The following is a 24,944-nucleotide window of genomic DNA, read 5'->3' on the forward strand; positions in this document are numbered from 1 at the left end:
CAATATTTGTATTTCTATGTTTAGCTTATTTTACTTAGCATAGTATCCTCCAGGTTCACCCATGTTGTCTCACAGATGGCAGGACTTCCTTATTTTCTATGGTTGCATAATGTTTCATTGTATGTATACATACACATACACCACATTTTAAAAAATTCATTTATCTGTCAATGGACAATTGGCTTATTAGGCCAAGGGCATGTGCAGAAAACATAACCCCCTTGTACACTGTTGTGTAACCTTCCGCAGGCCTAAATTTTTGTGGCTGTGGGATGGACAAGAACCCCATTGTGATGGTTAATACTGAGTGTCAATTTGAATGGATTAAAGGATGCAAAGTATTGATCCTGGGTGTGTCTGTGAGGGTATTGCCAAAGGAGATTAACATTTGAGTCAGTGGGCTGGGAAAGGCAGACCCACACTCACTCTGGGTGGGCACCATCTAATCAGCTGCCAGCACAGCTAGAATATAAAGCAGGCAGAAAAACATGAAGAGACTAGACTGACCTAGCTTCCCAGCCTACATCTTTTTCCCATGCTGGATGCTTCCTGCCCTGGAACATTGGACTCTAAGTCCTTCAGTTTTGGGACTCGGACTGGCTCTTCTTGCTCCTCAGCTTACAGATGGCCTATTGTGGGACCTTGTGATCTTGTGAGTTAAAACTTATTAAACTCCCCTTGAGATATATATATATGTGTGTGTGTGTGTGTGTGTGTGTGTGTGTGTATATATCTCCTATTAGTTCTGCCCCTCTAGAGAACCCTCACTGATACACCTATCTTTAGCTGAACTAAGGAAAAGTCCTGCAACAATGTTTTGCAAATATTTTCTCCCATTTTGGAGACTGTCTTGTCATTTTGTTGCTTGCTTCCTTTGTTGTGCAGAACTTTTTAGTTTGATGTGGTCCCACTTGTTTATTTTTGCTTTGTTGTCTGTGCTTTTGGTGTGCTATCCAAAAAACTATTGCCATGGCAATGTCAAGGTGCTTCTCCCTGTTTTTTTTTTGTTTGTTTGTTTTGTTTTGTTTTTTTCTAGGAGTTTTATGGCTTAAGATACTACATTTAAGTATTTGATCTATTTTAATTTATATATATAGTATAAGATAAGGATTTGATTTTGTGTGTGTGTGTGTGTGTGTCTGGATATCCATTCTACCCAAAACCATTTATTGAAGAAACTTTCCTTACATTGTGTATTTTTGGTGCACTAGAGAAATATTAGTTGACCATATAGATTTTCTTGAATAAATATGTCTTCATTTCCTGCATGCCCTTAGGAAATTTACAGAGACTTTAAATAGGCGTTAGGTTTTAAAAATAATTTTCACCACTTAAAGCTATTTTGTATGGGAGCAGCTTTGAGCTCCTCACACTGTCATTCTAGAAGTCGTAGCTCTCCAATTATCTTTAGAAGAAACTTAACTGATTAGGGTAAAATAAACAAATTAATGTAAATGCAAAGAGAGCAAACCTGAAGTCTAACTAATTTGGTTATTAGTAGTAATTATTATTTACAGATAGATTTTTTTGTAGTTCATTAACTGCAAACTTGCTTCATTTGTGTGCTGTAACTCACTAATCAGAAAGCTACATTGAGTGATGGAACTCTAATGTGGTTTGACTTTTTAAATAAATTTCACGATTTGAATATCAAATTTCAGTGGAGCATTAAATAAGCACTTTACGGCATTGAAGAATTGGTGATTATATGCATTTTTCTATAAAGCAAATACTTCAGTTTAAGTGTCAGTGTGCTTATATACCCAGGTTTTAATATGCCTGCACTGTACCATATCTTATGTTTGCAGAACTATCATAGTAAGAAATTATGTTATTTTCTAGAACACACAGCCTCTGGTTTAATTAACTAAGAAATATTTATAGAGTGCCCTCTGCCTAGAAATTCAGCAAATGTAGTACAAGATACCTATCTTCAAGAAGCTAATTATTGAATTGTTAATATGTTCTCTAAACACATCAAAAATAATTTCCAAGATATAATAGTTTAAAAATAGATGACTGGTGCAGATGGATTAAGAAGAAAGTGAGGCCCTTAAAAGTTGAAGTATTTTCTGTTAAATCATTGGCTTCAGATTATGGCAATCTTTTCCCCCTTTTTCTTGGAAGTCTTCAGTTTTGGTGGGGCAGCGTGGGGAAGGCTTTTTCTGCTCCATGAAGTGTTTTCTGGGGAGTGGTAGGTAGTGGATGGTGATTTACTGAAGACTGGAGAATTTGCTTCCAATACAGCTCCCTCCTGTAACTATTTAGAATTACTAAGGAATTTCTTGGATTCTACTTGAATCTTGATTTGTTAAGATGCTCCTGTGCCCCACAAAGGGAGAGTCTGAGATTTTTGCACCATCTCATCTTTATATAATCTGAATCCAAATACTTCCAGAAGAGAGAAAGTAGTTTTCTTTTTCTGTCTCCTTGGGAATAATCCACCTTGGAGATTAAGAGAAGGCTGAGTAGTTCCTGGCTTCAAGCAAATTAAAACAGGGCTGAGGGGGCAGCCAAAATGATGGCACTGAGTGGAAATTTGCGTAGGAATTCCAGTAATTTCCTCCAAAGAACTATGTGGCTTTATTAATAGTCACTTATTGGGTAGCCAAAGCTACTTGAGACTGTAGTCCATAATGAGACATAGTCCATAAAGGAGTATGCTGATGATTTGCCCCAGAAAAAGTGTTTGCCACCAAGGGGTTGCATTGATAGGAGAGAAGGCAAGGGGTGTCAGGAAGATAATTTAGGTGAAAGCCACCACTTCTGAGAGCAACCACTACTAAGGAGAGTTCTTCCTATAGAAAGCTCCAGGGTGTAGCCTCCAATGGGAACCAACTTTAGCTCCTGACCATCAGTAGTAAGGGAAGAAGTCTCAGCAGGGCTAAAGATGTTACTATCTTGGCTGGAAATGTCAGCAGACACTGCTGTGAGCCCCTGAAGGGAAAGTATCAGAGAAGCTAAAGTTGGATTCAAAAACAGGGAGCATTCTTTGGAGGTCAATGGCCCAACCTTCCCTCCTAGTGAGCACTGACCTTAACATTTATTGGAAGAGTAGATTGACATTTAATAGACTTCAGTCAAAAAGCATATAGCATAGTGGAGAGAGCATGAGCCTTGGAGGCTGTGTGACAACGGTTTTCATCCATGCTCTGCCACTTACTAGTTTGTGCTCATTGGTGATTTGTCTCAGTTCTTGTCATCCACTAAAAAAAAAAAATAAGGTGTTATAGAGAGGGCTGAATGAGATAATACATGCAATAGAAACTGGCACATTACAGGTACTCAAAATGTAATAGCCAATATTGTTCTTTCCTGTGTGAATTAGAAACTGATGAAACTTCAAGGCCTCTAACCAATTATTGAGCCCTTGAATTATGTCCTGCCTCTTGTATTCTTATAGAAATCATCTAGGGGAATGTAGTATGGGAAAATTATTAAGTAAGTACTAGAGGCAGGCCCTGTGCCTGTGAAAGCCAGCACACTATTACATAGAGAAGGACTTGCAATCAGTCCTAGCAATTTCATGAGCTCTAGAGACCAGCATTCCCATTCTATGTATTTCCAGTGATAACTGCAGGACACATCATTATTACACTGGTGAAAGAATTGTAGTCACAAAAGATTTGGTTGCTGGAAAAGATTTTCAGCATAAGTTTCCTTTACCTCATGTATAAAAGATGTAAGCCAAATTTCTCTTAAAAATTCGCTGCTTGGTTTATTTCACCTTGCCCAGCTCTATGTGTAATAGGTAGATACTTTGGGGATCACTTTGCAATTCAAAATCTGAACCTTTCAAAGATGCTTCTTGATTTGATGTTCCAGGTGGCTGAAGAGGAAATGAACTTTAAGTGATTGTTTGTGGCTTTGACAGGTCATGATCTACTTCCTGCAGTAGGTTTAATGTGCACCTGAACTTTAGCCCTCACATTTTTCTGATTATGGAACAAAATCGTATGACAGTGGCAAGTAGCTCATTCTCATGCATATCCAATGTTCAATCAAGGCAGGGCTCAAAGCTGATGGGCATTTCTGTGATTGGCATTTCAGAAGTGCATTTATTTCAGTCCTACACTGCATTTCTGCATTTCTTACTTAACTCCAGCATCAAAGGAATTTGAACAATTTGGCTGGTGGGCACAAAGGAAGGTTATGCCTCACTGTATGTATAAGCATTTACGCACTTAATGCTCTCAAAAGTGTGTCATTCTTTCACAACTCAAATTTTGCATGATTTATTGATAAAAGATAAAGAAATTGACATATTTCAAGAAAATATTGCAAGAATTATGGATCTGAGCATTTGAAGCATCATTACACATTAAAAATTCATAAAGTTTTCAGAGATACCGCTATTGTGGTGTAGCATCAAATCATTGTTCTAATAAGGAACACTTTTGAACATTATGAAATATTATTGGTATCTAGAGTTTGGTGCAGATAATACAATTAAAATGTTTTTATGTTATCATTTATACACTCAATCTCAATGATGAAAATTCATTTTATTATATATCCTGTTTTTTTAAATTTCAATAAGTTTTGGGGGAATAGGTGGTGTTTGGTTCCTTGAGTAACTTCTTTAATGGTGATTTCCGAAATTTTGGTGCACCCATCACTCAAGCAGTGTACATTGTACCCAGTGTGTGGTCTTTTATCCTTCACCCCCCTCCCAACCTTCCCCCCAAGTCCCCAAAGTCCATTGTATCATTCTTATGCCTTTGAGTCCTCATAGCTTAGCTCCCACTTATGACTAGGAACGTATGATGTTTGGTTTTCTATTCCTGAGTTACTTCACTTAGAATAATGGTCTCCAATTCCATAATGAAGTAAATTCAGATGTTTAACAACAAATATTTATTAAGAGTCTGTTTTGTGTCAAGCCCTGAACTAGCACTGCATTTTAATAAGGTCTCATTCTAGTTGTATGTACAGACAACAAATTTTATACACAGACATGCAATAATTAAAGATTTTATACATGTTATAAGGGAAAGACTGTGCAGGGATGATAAAGTTTATGAGGTGATCTACTTTAGATAGAACACTGAAGGAAGAACTCCCTAGGACTTAAGTGAAGTTACATATAAGGTGAGATCTGAAGAATGAGAAACCAGCCAATTTTTTCACTTTGTTTTGTTGTGTTTTAATTTTTGTAGATACATAGTCGGTGTATATAATTGTGTGGTACCTGAGATATTTTGATAGAGGCAATGCATACATAATAATCACATCAGGGTAAATAAGGTGTCCATCACCTCAAGCATTTATCCTCTGTGCTACAAACAATAAGATTATACTCTTTCAGTTATTTTAAAATGTACAATTGAATTATTATTCACTATAGTCATCTCGTTGTGCTATCAAATACTAGTTCTTATTCATTCTAATTTTTGTACCCATTAACCATCTCCACTTCTGCTAACCCCTTCACCCCTACTACCCTTCCCAGTCTCTGATAATCATCTTTCTACTCTATCTTCATGAGTGTAATTGTTTTAATTTTTAGTTCCCACAAATAAGTGAGAGCATGCAAAGTTTGTCTTTCTGTGCCTGACTTATTTCACTTAACATAATGACCTCCAGTTCCATTCATGTTGTTGTAAATGACTGCATCTCTTGAGTATATGTACCACATTTTCTTTATCCATTCATCTGTGGAGGGACACTTAAGTTGCTTCCAAATCTTGGTTATTGTGAAAAATGCTGCAATAAACATGATAGTGCAGATATTTCTTCGATATACTGATTTCCTTTCTTTTGGGTATATACCTAGCAATGGGATTGCTGGATCATATGGTAGCTCTAGTTTTTGTTTTCTAAGGAGCCTCCATACTGTTCCCTATAGTGGTTGTATTAATTTACATTCCCACCAACAGTGTATGAGAATTCCCTTTTCTCTATACCCTCACCAGCATTTATTATTGCCTGACTTTTGGATAAAAGTCATTTTAACTGCAGAGACATCTCATTGTAGTTTCGATTTGTTGTCGGTTGTCTCTTCACTTTCTTGATTGTTTCCTTTGCTGTGCAGAAGCTTTTCAACTTGATGTGATCCTATTTGTCTATTTTCTTGCTTTGGTTGACTGTGTTTCTGGGATATTACTCAAGAAATCTTTGCCCATTCCAATGTCCTGGAGAGTTTCCCAAATGTTTTCTTTTAGTAAGTTCATAGTTTGAGGTCTTAGGGTTAAGTCTTTAATGCATTTTGATTTGAGTTTTGTATATGGCAAGAGACAGGGGTCTAATTTCATTCTGCTGCATATGGATATCCACTTTCCCAGCACCATTTATTGAATAGACTGTCTTTTCCCCAATGTATGTTTTTGCACCTTTGTCAAAAATAGGTTCACTGTAGATTCATGGATTTGTTTCTGGATTCTCTATTCTGTTGCATTGGTACATACGTCTGTTTTAATGCCAGTAAGATGTTGTTTTTGTTCCTATAGCTCTGTAGCATAATTTGAAGTTAGATAATATGATTCCTCCATTTTATTGTTTTTGCTCAAGATAGCTGTTGTTATTCTGGATCTTTTGTGGTTCTACATAAATTTTAGAATTTTTTTTTTTCTGTGAAGAATGGCATTGGTATTTTGATAGGGATTACATTGAATCTGTAGCTTGCTTTGGGTAGTATGATATTTTAACAATCCATGTTAGATATCCTGTGTTCCAATCCATGAACATGGAATATTATTTTCCAATTTTGGGTGTCCTCTTTCTTTCATTGGTGTTTTATAGTTTTAATTGTAGAGCTCTTTCACTTCTTTGGTTAATTTCTAGGTATTTAATTTTATTTGTAGCTACTGTAAATAGAGTTATTTTATTGATTTCTTTTTCAGATTGTTCACTGTTGGCATATGTAAATACTATTTTTTTGGTATGTTGATTTTGTATCCTGCAACTTTACTGAATTCATTTATCAGTTATATTAGTTTTCTTGTGTAGTCTTTAGGTTTTTCCAGATATAAGATCATATTACCTACAAAGATAATTTGACTTCTTCCTTTCCAATTTACATGCCCTTTATTTCTTTCTCTTGTCTGTTTGCTCTAGCTAGGACTTCCAGTACTATGTTGAATAACAGTAGTAACAGTGGGCATTCTTGTCATGTTCCAGATTTTAGAAGAAAGGCTTTCTGTTTTTCCCCATTCAGTATGACACTAGCTGTGGGTTTATCATACATGGCTTTTATTATGTTGAAGTACGTTCCTTCTATACCCAGTTTTTATATTTTTGTTTTTTATCATAAGGGATGTTAAATTTTATCAAATACCTTTTCAGCATCAGTTGAAATGATCCTATGGTTTGTGTTCTCCATTCTATTGATATCAAATATATTACATTGATTGATTTGTGTAGGTTAAACCATCCTTGGATCCCTGGGATAAATCCTGCTTGGTCATGATGAATGATCTTTTTAATGGGTTGTTGAATTCAGTTTGCTAGTATTGTGTTGAGGATTTTTCCGTCAATATTCATCAGGGATATTGGCTTGTAGTTTTCTCTTTTTTTTTTAATGTGTCTTTGTCTGGTTTTGGTATCCTCGTAATATTGGCCTCATAGAATGACTTTGAAATTATTCCTTCCTCTTCTATTTTTTGGGATAGTTTAAATAGGATTGGTATTAGTTCTTCTTTAAATGTTCAGCAGAATTCAGCAGTGAAGCCATTGGGTCCTGGCCTGTTTTTACTGGCGTACTTTTTATTATGGCTTTGAACTCATTACATGTTATTGGTTTGTTCAGGTTTTGGATTTCTTCATGGTTCAATCTTCGTTGGTTGTATGTGTCTAGGAATTTATCCATTTCTTCTAGATTTTCTAATTTATTGACTTACAGTTCCTTGTAGAAGCCACTAACGATTCTTTGAATTTCTGTGGTATTGGTTGTAAAGCCTCCTTTTTCATCTCTGATTTTATATATTTGAGTCTTCTCTCTTTTTTTCTTAGTCTGGCTAATGTTTGTCAATTTTACTTATCAAAAAATGAAGTTTTTATTTCATTGATATTTTGGAGAAGCCAGTCATTTGAAAAGTAGCAAGAAAAGTGTTTCAGGCAGAGGAAAAACAACATAGAACCATGGCAAGGGAAGAGTTTGGTATACTGAGGAATTACATAATGTAACTAGAGAAGCTTGAGCAAGGATTTTATGATGGCTCCTATATAAGATGTGAGAAAAACAAGGCTCAAGAAGTAATTGTTGAAGCATGCAGAGGCAATAAGTGACAAACCTGGGCATAAAATTCTAGCTTTCTAATTGAAATATTAAGCCTGTTCTGCCATTATTAAAGACAGAGAGAGGTGAAAAGAGATGAACAAAGTATGTAAAAGTCATTTTTCCTGGCCTCTTGATACTTGTGGTAATGCTACACATGTGTTTATTACACTCCTTTCTATCAGTTCATTTATCCAAAATAAGTATTGGCAAAGAAAGTTCTAGTACAATAAAAATGAAAACACAAATGATGGCAAAGAAAAATAGAGATGATTAAAAAAATAGCAATCACTACAAGGAAGGCAAAGGCAGAACATAACATTATAGTAACACTACTGGTTTATTAACTTCTTCAACTTCATTGCATGCTAGAAACTGTTGGGAATTTATTTAGTCACTAAATTTACATAGTTTGTAAAACACAAGCAAATTGACATATACCCAGGAATTCTGGCTTCTATATTTCTTGGTATTTGGCTTGACTTTAAAATAAAATTATTTTAGTTGTAAGATGTAGCAAATGCTTCTGAAATTGGAATATTGAACTAACTAGAAAATAATACTAATATAGGAGGGAAGTAGAGGAGTGATATCCCCTGATATGCTGCAAAATCACAATTACTAAGTATCTTACCTGTGGCCCACTGGAATGGGATACTGACATTTAAAAACTCACTGACACTTGAGAGATATGATGCCAGTGGTAATTGTAAGAGTTGTGGAGTTGGGCGGCTCAACTTAACTAATCACTAATTCAGGACATAATGTACCCAAAACCAAAAGACCTCTCTGACAGCACTTAAAGACACCCTTTATTATTGTAGGCAGAAGGCCTATTGGCTTAAAAATCAGTCCCAGGACCTAACTGAGAGAGAGTCAAATTGTAGAGAAGGCTCAATTTGAAGTTCTACTAAATCTCAAATTCTAAAGTCTGAGCCTTGATAAGGAAAGAATGGGATCCTGGGACACAGGATAAGAACATCTAGGTGAAGGAATTTGAGAACCTTGAATCCTCAGAATCCTTGAACCCTCTGGGCCTGTAGAATTCGTTCATTATTCTTTGCCTAAAAATATTACAGAGGTATCTCTTGAGGCAGATGCTTTGCAAGATGATAATATTCCTTCCTCAAGATTTGTCCCCCTCCCATCATGGCATTAACCTTGTTGGACTGGTTAATATTAACCGTAAGCAAATTGATGTAAAGTAACTTTTCAAATACGTTTCCAACTTCTACATCCAAAATGTTTCCATTGCTCAACACATTTTTGAAATTCCATTTATGAAAATATCTCATATTTGTGCAGTGCTTATGTGGCTCTGAATGTCTATATTACTTTTTGTGATGGATGGATGATTAAAAGGTTTTTGAAGTCCAGAAATAAGATTAGATTTGCACAATACTTACTATGACCTTTGCCCAAATAGGTCCCTTCAATGACAGTAAAATTTGGTAATTTAGTTCTTAAACGTCCTATTCATGTCAGGCCATTAAGAAGAAGTCTTTTTTTTTCTTTCTGACCCACCTCTTAGCTCTGCTGTAATATTGTCAAGGCCTCCTGGGATAGTTGCTCTGTTTTACTTGTAAGGGCTATACATTTTATTGGTGGATGAAGTGATTCATCCACATGCCAAATACAAGCAACGTTCTTTGGCATGACAGATGTCACACAAAAAGAGAAAACACTTGGCATAAATGGCAACATACAGGTGCAGCTTCCTTTGGAGCTTTTCAAATCTGGAAAATACTGAGTTAGGGAAAAAAGAGTTTTGTACACTCAGTTTGTAGTTCAACCCATTTACTAGATTATCCTTTTCTATACCAAATAATATTGAAGAATCAATCTGCATAGCACCAAATGGCTTCAGAGAATGATAGAAACATGTGTGGGTCACCTGTGGAGTAACATTTTTTTTTTATGTAGCATCTCAGAATGAGAATTGTCCCACCTGCTTTGTCAGAGCAGAAAGCACTCAATAAATACTTGGTGAAGTGAATCCAGGTCAGACTATGTCCCCAGTGCTGGGATACAAAGGTAAATAAGACACATTCTACCCTGGAGGAACTCAGAGTTTGGCAGAAAAATCAGAGATGCTAACAAAGGAGGATAATAAAATATGATATAAGCAAGATGTTGTAGGAATCTAGTAAAGGGGAAGATTGTTAGGTGGAATCAGGGTTTGCGGGAAAGGTGATGCCCTTCAAGATCCACTAGGTGGAGAAACAAGGGGAGAAAGGAAAGAGAAGAGGGATTTCTAGGAAGCAACTATGAGGTTTCAATGAGTAAAAGCACTGAGTATTTTCATGAGATTCTATATAGTTTGGTTTGAAGGAAACATGAAGGTGCTAAAAGGAGGACAAGAAATTCAGTCTAGAAAGCAGGTTGAGGTCAGGTTGTGAAAAGCACCATATATGATTTATGGTGCTTTTGTGACCATACCCAAAGGAGTTTGGATTTCATTTTCCCCATGGAAAAGTCAGTTTTTAAAGTTCCATATTGCCTATAGGACTAGGTTTTTCCAAAGACTATTCCTGGCATGCTAGTTCTATAGGATGTTAATAGGAGTTATACCAAAACACCTATGCAGCTTTTAGTTGAAAGGGGAAGGATAATTGTCTGGCACAGATAATATGATACAGTGGTTATGAGAAATAACATTTATAAAGAATTTTTTCTCTGAAACACGTACAGTCCATCCAGCTCTTAGATAGCGTAAGTTAAGCCAAACTCAACTGCAGACTTAAACCCAATAGTCTACCTCCTCCTAGAATGGATTTTACCATTCTGCTCTTCCACAAGATGAGAATGGCCTATGTTGAGAATTGTAAGAAGGAATGGTTTGATTTAACATGAGTGAGTGCTACCTTCAAATACCTGGTTTGTCTTTATCTTAGTGTATAGGTGCTGTAATTGATTATGTATCTGTTTTTGCACTAAACACTAAGAAGCTTAGAGCCAAATTTGTGTCTCACTACCAACAGAGGATCCTTAGAACATTCTTTTTGGGGTAAACTCAGGATTTTTCTGACTTAAACCAGTTATATTCCCTTTCCCACAATGCCTTCATCTATTTATTTGATCCTATCGCAAGCATTTTGCAACCTCTCTCTGATCCTTTTGTGGGGGAAAAGCTGAGATTAAGAAATGTAATGAAAATATATCACTTACCACAGCATCTGGCATACAGTGCGTATTAACTAAGGATTTGTTTTTAATAGGGTGATTTTTTTATCAACCCCACCCATTTCATTTCACAGTCCTTCCCTGTTGACAGAAGATGAAAAGTAGTGTATCTGACTATCAGAAATGTTTTTCAAATTCTACTTTCATGGTTTCAAGTTCCATTAAACACATTAATAAATAGACAAATATTAGCCAAGCAATTACTGACTGCAAGGCCCTGAGCTTTGTGCCATGAAAGAGACAAATCAATAAGTCAAAGAGATGGCAATTGGAGCTTCTGATCTGATTAGGGAGGTATGATATCACTGCGTGTCTCAGGATCCTCATCTGTAAAATGGGAATGAGAATATAACCCACCCCGTGGAGTCACTGTAAGAATTCTGACTTCATACATGTAAAGTGCAAAGATAGTGCCTGGCACATAAGTACTCAGTTAATGTCATTTATTTCATTAGTTTTTATTACTGTAAATTATCTTTGTGTGCAGGCAACACCAGAATATGCAATCATTAGGGGCTCTGTGTTCAGACATAGGGGAAATTACTTCCAGTTCAAGCCATTCAGGAAGGCTTCCCAGAAGTGGTAGGATTTGAGTTAGTCTTGAAGGATGGAGAGAATTCAACTAGGCAGAGAGAAACATGGTCATTGATCCTTGTGGGAGCCCAGTTTAAAGAGGTGGAGGAGGGGGGATATCCCCTTGGGAAGAGACCTCATGTGGGCAGGGGATTCACCAAGGGGGCTAGTAGGTGGCAAGCCAGGCAAAGGCTCCTGCCTCCTCTTTCCTAAAGGCTCACACCATTAGCAATGACATCCTGCCTCTTCACGGGCCATCCCCAGAAAGAAAATCATGTGCTGTTCTCTGAAAAACCTCTGAGCACCCTTCTGCATCCTTTAAGTATCTTATAGTCATTAGGAAAATTACTTCATGGTGTGGTAATTATAGGGCGCTACAGACACCCTGTCCATTCTCCCACTAAATACCTACACGCAGACTGAAAAAAACTATGATTCTATTTCAGGCAGGCGAGTGCTTTGGAAAGAAAGTGCAGGAAATGTGAAATGAGAAGGTGGCAGCAGAATTCCCATCTGTGCAGACATTGAAAGTCCTTTATTACAGAATGTGAGAGAGAAATCCGGCGAGTTGTGGCAGTGATTGCTGGACTGGCTCCAGTGCGCAGGCTGCCGCCAAGATGGCTGAAGCTATCTCAGAGACAAGGGTTCCAGCCTCCTTATCCACATTTATCTGTTTGTTTAAAGAGAGAAAATGTATATTTTTTAAATATCCCATAGTCTGATATTTATAGACCTCTTAAAATTTGGAGGAGAAAAACTTCACCAGCTCAAAGACGTTAATTTGGATAATTAAGCACAATTCTTGTAGCAAGAAGAAGAAAACCAATTTTAAACTGCAACGGTGAAATGTGAATCAATAAGGTCTGTGACAGATTTGATTGATGTGTGCAAGCCAGTAAGCTTACGCCCATTGAAGACAGAAGCCTTAAGAGCTGACGGATGGAGATAACAAGAAACGAGGAAAATTCCATTTCCAATTTGATTATTTATACGCTGACTTATTCCAAATTATTTGCACTTTCTGAATTCAAGTTGAGAAATCAAACTATCCAAAGAATACCTGCTGACACAATTGAGCATCATGTTTCTTAGAGCAAATGCTAAACTCTGTCTGGGAAGATGATTTTTCTTTTACTTTTCTTTTCTACCATGCAACACCATTCTGAGTGGGGAAAAGAGCATCAATCAAGCTGGCGATGGACTTGAGTCAAACTTACACTCTCCATTTCCATCACTATCCTAAACGCCGCACAGAAATATGTTTCACAAAGGGAACTTCTCTCAATTAAAATTTTATGGAAGTACAAAATACAGACATATGCATAAATCATAAACGTACAACCTGATGAATTTTTACAGTGTAAAAATGTCCATGTATCCAGCACCCAGATCAAGAAATAGAATATTACTGGGGTCCCAGTTGCCCCCTATCAGTTACTCTATACCTTCAAGGTAACTGCTTTCATGATTTCTAATACCATGGATATGACTTTTGCCTGCTTTTGAGCTTATATGAATGGAAATATACATCATTGACTCTTTTATGTCTGGCTTCTTTCACTCAACATTATGTTTGTGAGATTCATTCATGTTGTTGCATGTAGCTGTAATCCAGTCAATCTCATTGTTGTATAGGATTTATTTAAAGTGACATTGTACAGGTAGTAGACATTTAGATTATATTCTCTTTGGAATTAGTTCAAGTAATACTTGTGTAAACATTATTGAACATTAGGATTATACCCATGAGCAGAATTGCTGCATACAGTTTTGAGTGCCTGCTGTTTACCAAAAGCCAGGCTAGGTGCTAGAATAAAACCACAAAAAGACCCAGTCTCTGCTTGCAAGGACCCTGGGATCCAGGGAAGGACAGAGATGACTGGCAAATACTATTCCATGTTTGTAGGAGTTATGTACAAGAATGTCTTGGGCTGGATGGGGGTACAGTGGAAGGTGGTGGAGTCAGGATAGGCTTTCCAGTGGAAATGACACTCAAATGGACTTTTGAAGGATAAGGAGGCATTTGACCAGGGAACAAAGTGCAAAGGCAGAAGGAACAGCATGCGGAAAAGTGGAGATGGGTGAGAAAGCAGGTCAAGTCCAGAAACCTCGTGATATGCCATAGAAAAAGGTGGCCGGGCACAGTGGCTCACGCCTGTAATCCCAGCACTTTGGGAGGTTGAGGCGGGTGGATCACAAAGTCAGGAGATGGAGACCATCCTGGCTAAGACGGTGAAACCCCGTCTCTACTAAAAATACCAAAAATTAGCCGGGCGTGGTGGTGGGCGCCTGTAGTCCCAGCTACTCGGGAGGCTGAGGCAGGAGAATGGCGTGAACCCGGGAGGTGGTGCTTGCAGTGAGCCAAGATCGCGCCACTGCCCTCCAGCCTGGATGACAGAGCGAGACTGTCTCAAAAAAAAGAAAAAGGTGGGAAATGTGTGGTAAAGATGAGGGCTGAGTAGATAAATTGGGGTCCTATCATGAAGAACCTTGTTCACCATCTAGTAAATACATACACAATCCTGAATGTGATGGGAGCTACAGAAGATTCTAGAGACATGGAGTGACCAGATCCACTCTTGCTGGTGGTTATATGGAGTCTGGACTGGAAAAGGAGAGCCTACAAGCTAGAAAGTGACGAGAACGCATGCTTTGTCTGGAAATGGGAATGAGGTATGGTATCTTAGCAAATAGAAACTAGATGATTCTTTGAGGAAAGTCTTGCTTTGGCCCAATATCCAAGCCAAGAATCTGGATGGCTTCTAATGGAATACAGAGTGTTGCGGGGAGAGGGGAAAGGAGCAAGGGAGGTGTGTGTATGTGTGGGTGCCAAGTTTCAATGTGCAGAAACCACACACAGTAATTCATGCAGAAAGCTTTTGGGGCCAGCAGGCCACCTGCTGACATCCAGACTGGTGCAGGCAAGGAGCCCTCTGCTTGAAAGCGGAAAGGGAAAGCATATGTGTGGGGAGTTCAAGCCAAAAAGCAAATTCAGTACAACATGAGTCTGCAAAGTGGTGCCAAGATCTCATAGCAGCTTTCCGTCCCCTCTGGAGACTGAGATGGAATGCTGAGTGAAGATGAGCAAGGTCTCATCCTGCCCAGCTCCCTGCTGGAATCACAAGAGAATTCTAGAAAGTCTCGTTGTCACTGATTGAAATAATAAATTCAGTAGGAATATTTTATGTAAATTTTCCTAAAGTGATGGCTTGGTTGGAGCCCAGAAAGTTGATGTTAGGACTAAGAATGGAAACTTGATATAGCAGAGAAGTGGGTAAAATAAAATATGACAGAAATATGCTAATTACTTTATTAAGTTCAATTTTATATTTAAAAAATAAAATTGTTTCTAGTTTTTATAAGTATAAAATTGGTAATATATTAGAAAGTATCAAAGTTCATGAGAGTTGAAAACATTTGCTCCAAATTCTACTGGCCAAAGAAAACTGGTTAGAAGAGATATCTTCTTGTCTGTCTTTCATCCTTCTTTCCTTTTATTTCTTCCTTCCTTTTTCTTTCTTTCCTTATTTTAATGTATACATTCCTACATAGTTGTAATTGTAAAGCAACCTTTATCTTTTGCCATAATTGGCATTGTCTCATCTTATTAAAAAAAATTTATGATCTAAGTTTATACTTTATTTTTATTAAAATATTAAAACTTCATTGCAAAATGTAAAAGAAAATGCTGTGCAAAAAGCAAAGAAAATAAATACCACCATTGTCTCTACCATTCAGAGATAATCATTACTAATTCTTACTACATTTCTTTCTTGACATTTTATGTGTTCTTGTCAGCAATTTAACAAAATTATTGGTTTTTATATGTAATTTTGTAATTTTTATTATTACCTATGTATTATGGATATCTTTTCTAACTGTATCCCATTGTATAACATCACATTTTATTTAAATAATTCCTATTTTTGGATACTTAATATATCCCAATTTTTCACAATATAAGAAATGTTATACTTGTCCTAATTTAAAAATATGTAAACATAAATACACACACACACACACACACACACACACACTTCCCATGGAATTGCTAAGCAAAAAAATAATTTACATGAATTTTTATGACTTTGGCTACATACTACCAAGTTTTTATCTGGAAAGTACATACCAACTTATACTACCAGCAGCAAAGTAATATCCATTTCTCTACGACTTCACCAACACTGGCTATTTATTAATCATTAAAGAAAGCTATGTGGTATTCTGGTGGGTGACAATGAAATTATGTCCTTTATTACTAATGAGGTTAGATATTTCTTTGTATGTATATGGCACATTTTTATTTCTTCTTTTTTTGAACTGACTGTTCACAGTATAATTTTTATACTGGCATAGTTCTGTCATGTGGCTAGACCATTGTTTATCCAAGCATTCTCTGTTGAAAGGGGAAAAGCAAAGTATACGTGTAAAGAGTTCAAGTCAAGAAACAGATACAGTACTATATGTGTCTGGAACAATATAACAAGATTTTACTGCCTTTTAACTCTTCTAGAGACTTCCAGAGTTTTGCTCATCATATATAATGCTGGAATGAACATCTCTGAATACAAAGCGTTTTTGTATGTGTATGTTTGGGGTATTTAAGATAGATTCCTGGAAGTAGTGCTACTAATTCAAAAAGCATGGCTATTATAAGTATTCTAATTGTACCCAGTATTACTTTAATGTGGAATTATCCTTTATTATAGCAATTATATAAACAACCATTAGTCTGAGAACAGATGTCTATAAAGGCAAAGTAGACTAAATTCTGGTACTGGCAAGTCAAGGTGTCCTTCTGCATTTGATATGAAATATCAAGTAAGATAGGAAGCATATCTTGCCAAAGGTTCTACAAACATGGGGTCATTCATTCATCTCATCATACAAACACACAGGATTCTGGAGTTATTAGCCAAAATAACATGTCCTTTAATCCTAATCATGCATATGTTAGTGAAGATGGAAGAAGAAATGGAACTGTGAGGTCAAAGATGTTTGTACTAACTCCTTTTCCTTGTTCTTTTGTGATCAACTTCTGGCACTATGTAGCACGGTTACTCTAGAAATTATTGGGGAAAAAATGCTTTAGAAATTATCCTTGGTTATGATTTCAATCCCTTCATTTTTTTAATGGGGGAGGCTGGGAAGTAAATTTAATTATAGACTCGAGATCAGTATGTGTGAGTATACGTACATATATGTGTGCTTATGTATATGGTGGTAAGGAATAATATAGTTTTTACATTGTATTTTAATGTGCTTCTCAGGTGTTTCTGATGATTGGTCAGACTTGTCTTCTGGTCGCTATTGGGCTGATGTCCCCTATTATTCTAATAATTGCCCCTTCATATATTGTCTGTCTTTTCTTTCCACTTGCTCTTCAACTAGAATTATCTTATCTTCACTGTTCTGCTCTTCATATGATGCATCTAGCTGTAGATTTATATATTATGCACAGGACTCAGTGCTCTGCTTCAATCTGAGAATCTGCTTCTGCTTTTTATAATTTCTGGAAAATTCAATCTGCTTCTGCCTTTTATAAGTTCCGGAAAATTCAGAGCCATTTTCACTTAAAATATTGCCCCTTCTCCATTTTCTGCTATTGAAATTTCCATTAGACCTAAGTTGTAACTTTTAATGTAATCTTCAATATCTCTTGATTTCTCTTTTGGATTGTAGCCCTCTTTATCTTTCTCTGCAGCAGTTTGGGTATTTTCCTCAGATACAGCTTTCATATCACTAACTCTCTCTTCAACCATGCCTGATCTGCTTTTAAAGTTGGCCACTATGTTTAATTTTATCCATAATTTTTCATTTTGTTCTATTTGGTTGTTTTCCAGATGTTCCTGTTCCTTTTTCATGTCCTGTTTTTTTCCATGAGAGTTTTTATTCCTCTCTTTATCTCTTTAATGAGTGTAAATATATTTAATTTCTAGACAGTTTTAGACTGTTACATTATCTCAGGTTCTTGGGGGTGCTAGTTCTCTCACATGTGTCTGGTGACTCCCCCATATTTGGACCATTTTTTTTTTTTTGGTTTCTTCTTTTTCATTGTGAACATATTTTCAGCTAGAATATTTTTTCCCTGTGGCATTCCTGTGTACTTTAAGATGTGGTAGTAACATTTTAGACAGTTTTATATTTGATTCTTCTGGAAACTCCAGGAGTTTCACTAGCTTGAAGTAATTATGATGTCTACATTAATATATCCATTTGAGATTCCTGTACTATGCAAATAGTGTAAAATTTGGATTCCATACCTATGCACAGCACAGATTTGTTTCCAGAGACAGAGTCTTGCTCTATCATGCAGGCTGGAGTGCAGTGGCTCAATCACAGAAGACTACAGCCTTGAACTCCTGGGTTCAACTGATCCTCCTGCCTCAGCCTCCCAAGTAGCTAAGACTATAGGTGTACCACCAAGACCAGTTAATTTTTTTATTTTTATATTTTGTAAGGATGGGGTCTTGTTGTGTTGCCCATGCTGGTCTCAAATTCCTTGCCTCAAGCTATCCTCACACTTTGGCCTCTCAGAGCTCTGAGATTTTATAAAGATTGGGTCTTGCTATGCTGCCCAGGCTGGTCTCAAATTCCTGGCCTCAAGTGATTCTCTCATCCTGGCCTCTCAAAGCTCTGGGATTACAGGCATGAACCACCATGCCCAGCCAGCACAGGTTTTAAAATTTCCCTTTATTGTGGGGAACTTTTTCTCATCCAGACATCTAATCAGTGAGAATTTTATCAGTTGCTTTCTAGAACATGAACAATGTGTTTTGTAGTCCCCTTGTATGAGGGAAGCAAGTCTTCAGTTCTAAGTCCTCACCTTTCACAGGCCCAAGTTTAAGTCCTTTATTCTGTATGTGTGTTAAAGCCTAACCCATAGCTGTTAGGTCCTATAGCCATGTCTAATATCCTCTGCACTGCTCTGGCATCAGCTCATGCACTTACCACATTGACTATAAGATTCTTCCTTATCTGTGGCACATGGACATTTCCTCTGTTTTTTTTTTTTTTCTTTCTGTTTACCTGTCTGTCTCTGTTTCAGCTATGTATGCAAAATAGCTTTGTTTTATCAGTATGCTAAGTAGGTGGAGCTAGAAAGCTGTGTCAGTCAGGTTTGTAGACTACTGACTGTGCAATAGAAATACATGACCTTTGGAACTGAAACCTGAGACTAAGCTGTGACTTCACCACTTACAGTCTGAGTAAGCAGTGCCTAGTCATTTAACCTCTCTAAGCTATATTTTTCTCATGAATAAAGTATAGATAATGTTAGTACTGATCTTCATTACATGGTTTTTCTTATTGCTCTAAATTCACTTTTATTTAAATTCAAACCATTTTCTCCATCCCAATTCCTAGAAAAGCTAGAGAAGATTGCAATTTTCTTACATATCTTATTAAATATTTTCCCTTATTAAACAAATGTTATGAAGGAATGAAGCAGTTATTGATTGAATGATCTTATTACCTTTCCTCAATGTACTTTTCATATACCAATGGATTGAGGAAAGTTCTGATAGAAAAGAGACCTAAAATAGGAAAGAAATGATAAATTCCATTTCTTGGTAGATACGCAAGGATAAGGTTGGGGCGGAGTTACATCTCTGTGGAGTTTCACCCCTCACAGTTTTCATCTCTCTTTCTCTCCCTGCAGAGTGCAAATGAGTGAAACCTTATATTGGTTTAGACATTCTGCTTGGATACATGTTTAAGAGCCAATAAATCTGTCAGAGTAGATTTCAGGCTGAGCCAAGGTGAATGGCCTCACAGTAATTCTGCCAGAGCCTCAGGGTACCAGGCAACATAAGCAGAGAGGTCACCAAATGCCTGCTCACCCCGTGCCCAGGAACAGAGATATTCCACATAGGACTATGAGGACCTTTCCCAAAACGTTGTGCTTGGCATGTGGTAAAATTCTTTGTCAAACAGCAGAACAGTCCAATAAAAAAAAAAAAGAGCAAAAAATGAAAGCACATAGAAATAACAGGTCCTCTTAGTGATTCTGGTGGTTTGTAAACTCCACGTGAAAGTGATTATTCATCGCAGAAGACAATGTGGAGGTGTACACACCAAAAAGCTACCCACTTTTACCCCATAGACAGACTTACACAAAAACACTAGGTCGTCCATGGAGTTTAATTTTTTTGTTTTCACTTTCTGCAGCTTGTTTCTAATAATGAAGACCTATAGGTACTGATCTATAGGGATCCCAAAAATTAAAAAGCCAGTTCAACCAATTATTCCACAGTGTACCTTATAGGCAACAAGCCAAGTTCTAGTGCATAGAACTTCCTATTGGCATTTTTAAAATATCTAACTTTTAAAATATGAAAGATAGCCAAGAATTATCTGACATTTCCAGAAAGCCTCCAGCATAAAAGATAAAGATATCAAAGCAGAAGAAAGGAAACTCAAAAGAAACAGAGACAAGATACTAAAGAAGAAAACTTTAATCAAACTATGTTTAATGACCTCAGAGGTATAAGATAAGCTATTTATCCTTAAAGTCAGGATGCTAGTAAGAAAAAAAGAGAAATAAATGAAGGTTATTGTTTAAAAAATAAAATGTTTTTTAGAAATTTAAATATGATAACTAAAATTATGTGTGCATGTGAGTGTAAGATTTGGAAAATAAAGGTAAGGAAATATCTCAAAATATTAAGAAAAAAATAGAAGACAAATCAGAAGAAACTAAAAACCCAGTGCAGCAGGCCCAACATCCTACCAATAGGATCTAGAAAAAAATATATCAAGAGAAAGATTATGGGAAAATTTTTTGGACCTGAAGAACATGAGTCCCCAGATTGAAAAGGCCCATTCAGCATCTAGCACAATAAATGCAAAAAGACCCAGCTGTGTCATAAAACTTCAGTACACCAGGAAGACAGTAAAACTTTCAAGAAAGGAAACAATAGGTCACAAACACAAGACCAAGAATAAAATGGCAGTAAATACTCAGTACTAGCAAGGAAAAATACAAATGTTTTCCGACATTTAAGATTTAAGAAATCTTCACCCACGCACCTTTTCTCAAGAAGTCTTCTAAAAGATGAGCTTCATCTAATGCAAGAAAGACAAAACAATATCCAGAAAATAAGGAATCAACACAGGAGGAAGACGAAAGAAATTCCCTGGACAATAATGAAAATAAGTCTTAATATGATAACCATACATAGGTTTAGAAAACAAGCAATACAGATGCAACAAGGGTCCAGAGACATATGGAGGAAGAGCTCCATTTAAAAAAAAAAAATTCAACTAATTGGATTAGGTGGTACAGCTGCTAATGTAGGTAGTTATACATCGAGATACTGTATGTCTTGTGCTTTGGAACATGAGTGCAGGAGTCAGACTGCCTGGGTTCAAGTCCTGGCTCTGCCACTTCCCATCTCATGTGAGCCAATTAATTTCTCTGTGCTTCATGCTTCCCATCTGTAAAATACAGATTATAGTTACCTGCCTTAGAGAGTTATAAAAAAATTAAATGCGGCACTGATACTGTGATGAAAACAATGTCTTGAATATTGCCAGATGTTAGGGGAAGCAAAGACAGTAACACAGACAGAGAAAACTAAGGCATTTTTTAAATGAGTGAATTATCAGCTCTAGAAAAAATGATAATAGAACAAGAAAGGAGTTATAATGACAGTATGCTCCTTGGCTCAGCAGAAAATATTTCCATTGTCAGAATAATGCAAATCTTGAAAACTGCGATGTAATAAACTGGAAGGATAAAGGAAGGAAAAAGGGACTTAAGGGAGAAATCGTTATCTACCATAATAGAAGTGTGTAGAGGTAGTATTCTATTTAGAATATGGAATTAGATATTAAAATAAATAACTACACACATCTGAAGTAATCCTCAAGGAACAGGACTTGGTTAACTATGGCATTTGGTTAGCATAAATAAATAAAGAAGGAGGCAAGGAAGGAAGGATACAGGAGAACCGGCGAGGCTGCAGTGATTCTGAAGCACTAAATTCTAAGAGAAGCCTCAAGATTGCAGGTCATGGTGGAAGTGCCCAGCATGGAGTCCACACTGCTAGGAAGTATTCCCAGGAAGGGAAGAACCTGCTATTCCATGAACCCATAACATGGGTCTCCATTACCCTGAAAGGGTTTTTCCTGTCTGGAAAAGGAACCTGCAGAGATAAACTAATTATGAAACAGGGAAAACGTTTTGTTTTTACCTCTTCTACCTAGAACATGAGTTAAGTTTGACTTGACACTACAATCACCCTTTAAAAAAAAAAAAAAAAAAAAAAAGAAAGAATACATTTTGGTTTGAAATAGTATTTCCTAAAACAGCAAGTCACAATACTAAAAATTGACATTTGAACGCAGGTAACTGACATATAAATAAAGGGATAAATATCACTGTTGTGCTCTGAAATTAAATGAATAAAAAAAGGATTCTGCCAAATAATCATAAAAAGATGAAAGAGAAGGCATGTCGGTTGCCTGCATGAGGGTAACACTTCAGTGAGGCCTGAATTTGTCTGAGCTCCACACGATGTTTCAAAGCCATGGCAAGCTGTGAACAGCCTGAGGGTTGTGAACATCCAGGTGTCATGATACTTTTCTCCATAAGTGACCCATCACCATGTGCGCCTCTGTCCTTGCAAAGAACCTGTTGAGGTCCTCAGCACTCACACTGTCTTTAAGGGCTGCACAAAAACCACAAGACGAACCAGCATGGAGGAAAACAACTTACTAGGCATTTTCCTGTCTGGGGTACAGATGTGTTTGGATTTCAATGAAGGAGTTGAAACTTCAGCAGCTGAGCTAGAGACAGCTGTTCCAAAAACCCAGAGGGAGACCTAAAGGTCTTGTTTTGTGTTGTATCTTGGCAACACTCCTTGCTATTGCTGACCCGTAGCAAAGGGCCAGTCCTTTGTGATAGGCCTTGAGAGGTGATCATATTTCCAGCCGTGTCAAGAAGAAACAGTGTGACACAGTCACAGGAACTCCTTGCTTGGGTCACAGAAACACCAAGACACCACCTAAGCATGAAATCTCACACAAAATATAAGCAAGTTGATAGTATATGACAGCTATGGGAAGTGATGATTTTGTCAGAAGCAAAATAAATGCAGATGAATTTTTTTTTTAACATGTAAAATTCTGAGCCAAATGGCTTTGGATTTATAATTCCCAGGGATTTTGGTGCTTTCAATCATGAGCAGGAACATGAAGTTTGAGGGGGCGGGGTTAAATCCTCTAAGTATTTCTCTATAAAACCAATTCATGCTAGCTTTTCTGTCCTAAAAAAGTATTTCAGTTTACTTTCTTACTTTTTCCCCTAGGTTAGAGAAATGTTTTTTTGTTTCTTTGTTTGTTTTTATAAAAAAAGCAGGGGCAGGGGAAGGGGAGAGATTGAGGAAGAGAACAAATATTTATGAAGTTCCCATCCTGTGTGGGTATCCTGGGAGAAACTTCGCCCACATAATCATAAAAATTCTCACAATTCTAAGCCAGGAATTATTATTATGATACCCATTTTAAACATCAAGAAACTGAAACTCACTGTAAAACATGTTTAAAATCACAAGGCCAATGTGCAGCAGAGCTGAGATTAAAATGAGGTCTGTTTGAATATTAAATCTATACCTTTTCCCCATATCTGCATCCCAGTGTTCATTGCAGCTTTATTCACAGCAGCCAAGAGATGAAACCAACCTAAATGTCCATCTGTGGATGAATCAACAAAGAAAACATGTTCTATATACACAACATAACACTATTCAGCCTTAAAATAAAAGGAAATTTTGTCATTTGGAACAACATGCACAAAACTCGAGGACATTATATTAAGTGAAATAAACCAGGCACAGAAAGACAAGGCACAATCTCACCTATGTGTGGAATCTAAAAAATCGAAACCCCTAAAAGCAAAGAGTAGGATGGTGGGCACTGAGGACTGAGGGAAGGGTGAGTGGGGAGATATTGATCAAAGGTTATACAATTTTAGTTAGACAGGAGGAATAAGTTCAAGAAATCTATTGAATAACATGGTGACTACTGTTAATAACAATTTATTGTATACTTGAAAAGGGCTGAGAGTAGATGCTAAATGTTCTCACCACATACACAAAAGTATGTGAGACAATGCATATGTTAATTAGCTTAATTCACCCATTCCACAGCTTACACATATTTCAAAACATCATGTTATGCATCGTAAATGTATGTGATTTTAACATAAATATACACACATACTAAAAATTAATAATTATTACTAAAAGAGGTATAAATAAATGAAGAAAGAAAGAAAAGGAACTATGCTCTTTCCTTTTGACCATGTTTCTTCTCATAAATGTCAAACACAGACCTTTGCTTTCTCTTACGCAGTAAGGCAGCGCTGTCCCTAACAGAGGTAATACATTCCTTTTATTCATGTAAGCCATATAGGACAGTCCATAAATTAAAACTGTGAGAGTAAATGTGCTTATCTCTAGTTTATCAATTAAGTTTCCTGCTGTGACACATTTCTCTCTTTTGCCAAGTATTCTAAAATCTTCCTTATTCATTGCTTCCCATCTTGCCCAAGTAAAATTGGCAAGCACTGTTATCCTCATTTAATAACACAAGTTACCCAAGGAATAGCCTGGATTAGAAGCTATGATGCCCAGAGCTTATGGATAAGCACTCTGGATCTTCTATCTGGACTCAGTGAAGAATTCAGAGGCCTATTTGGTAGAAATCCAGTTAAGAGTCTGGCAGATTTGATTATTTCAGAGCTGTGGTTTCCAGGACACACTGCCTCTGCCTGTTTTCCTCCTCTGATTGCTTTTTAGACGGAATCTTCTTATTCCCCTAACCTTTTAGATTTGGTATAACATACAGTTCTGGTCCTAGACTTCTCCCTGATTATTCTCTTTATTCATTTAGCCAAAACGTATTTGAGCTTCTATTACATGTACATGTCAACTGCCTTTTGACTTACAGGCCTACTTCAGCCCCTACT

General features: G+C 36.9%; 1 long non-coding RNA gene across 1 annotated transcript in view; it reads right to left on the minus strand.

Moving 5' to 3' along the window:
• Nucleotides 1-24,180, minus strand: part of LOC101015662 — a 46,392-nt gene extending 22,212 nt beyond the window's left edge. Inside the window, exon 1 of the long non-coding RNA XR_004181227.1 lies at nt 23,588-24,180. This is a non-coding gene — a long non-coding RNA (uncharacterized LOC101015662). The remainder of the gene's footprint in view (nt 1-23,587) is intronic.
• Between the last annotated feature and the right edge of the window lie 764 nt (nt 24,181-24,944).

The sequence above is a fragment of the Papio anubis genome, unplaced genomic scaffold (assembly GCF_008728515.1).
Source record: "Papio anubis isolate 15944 unplaced genomic scaffold, Panubis1.0 scaffold130, whole genome shotgun sequence".
Lineage (NCBI taxonomy): Eukaryota > Metazoa > Chordata > Mammalia > Primates > Cercopithecidae > Papio > Papio anubis.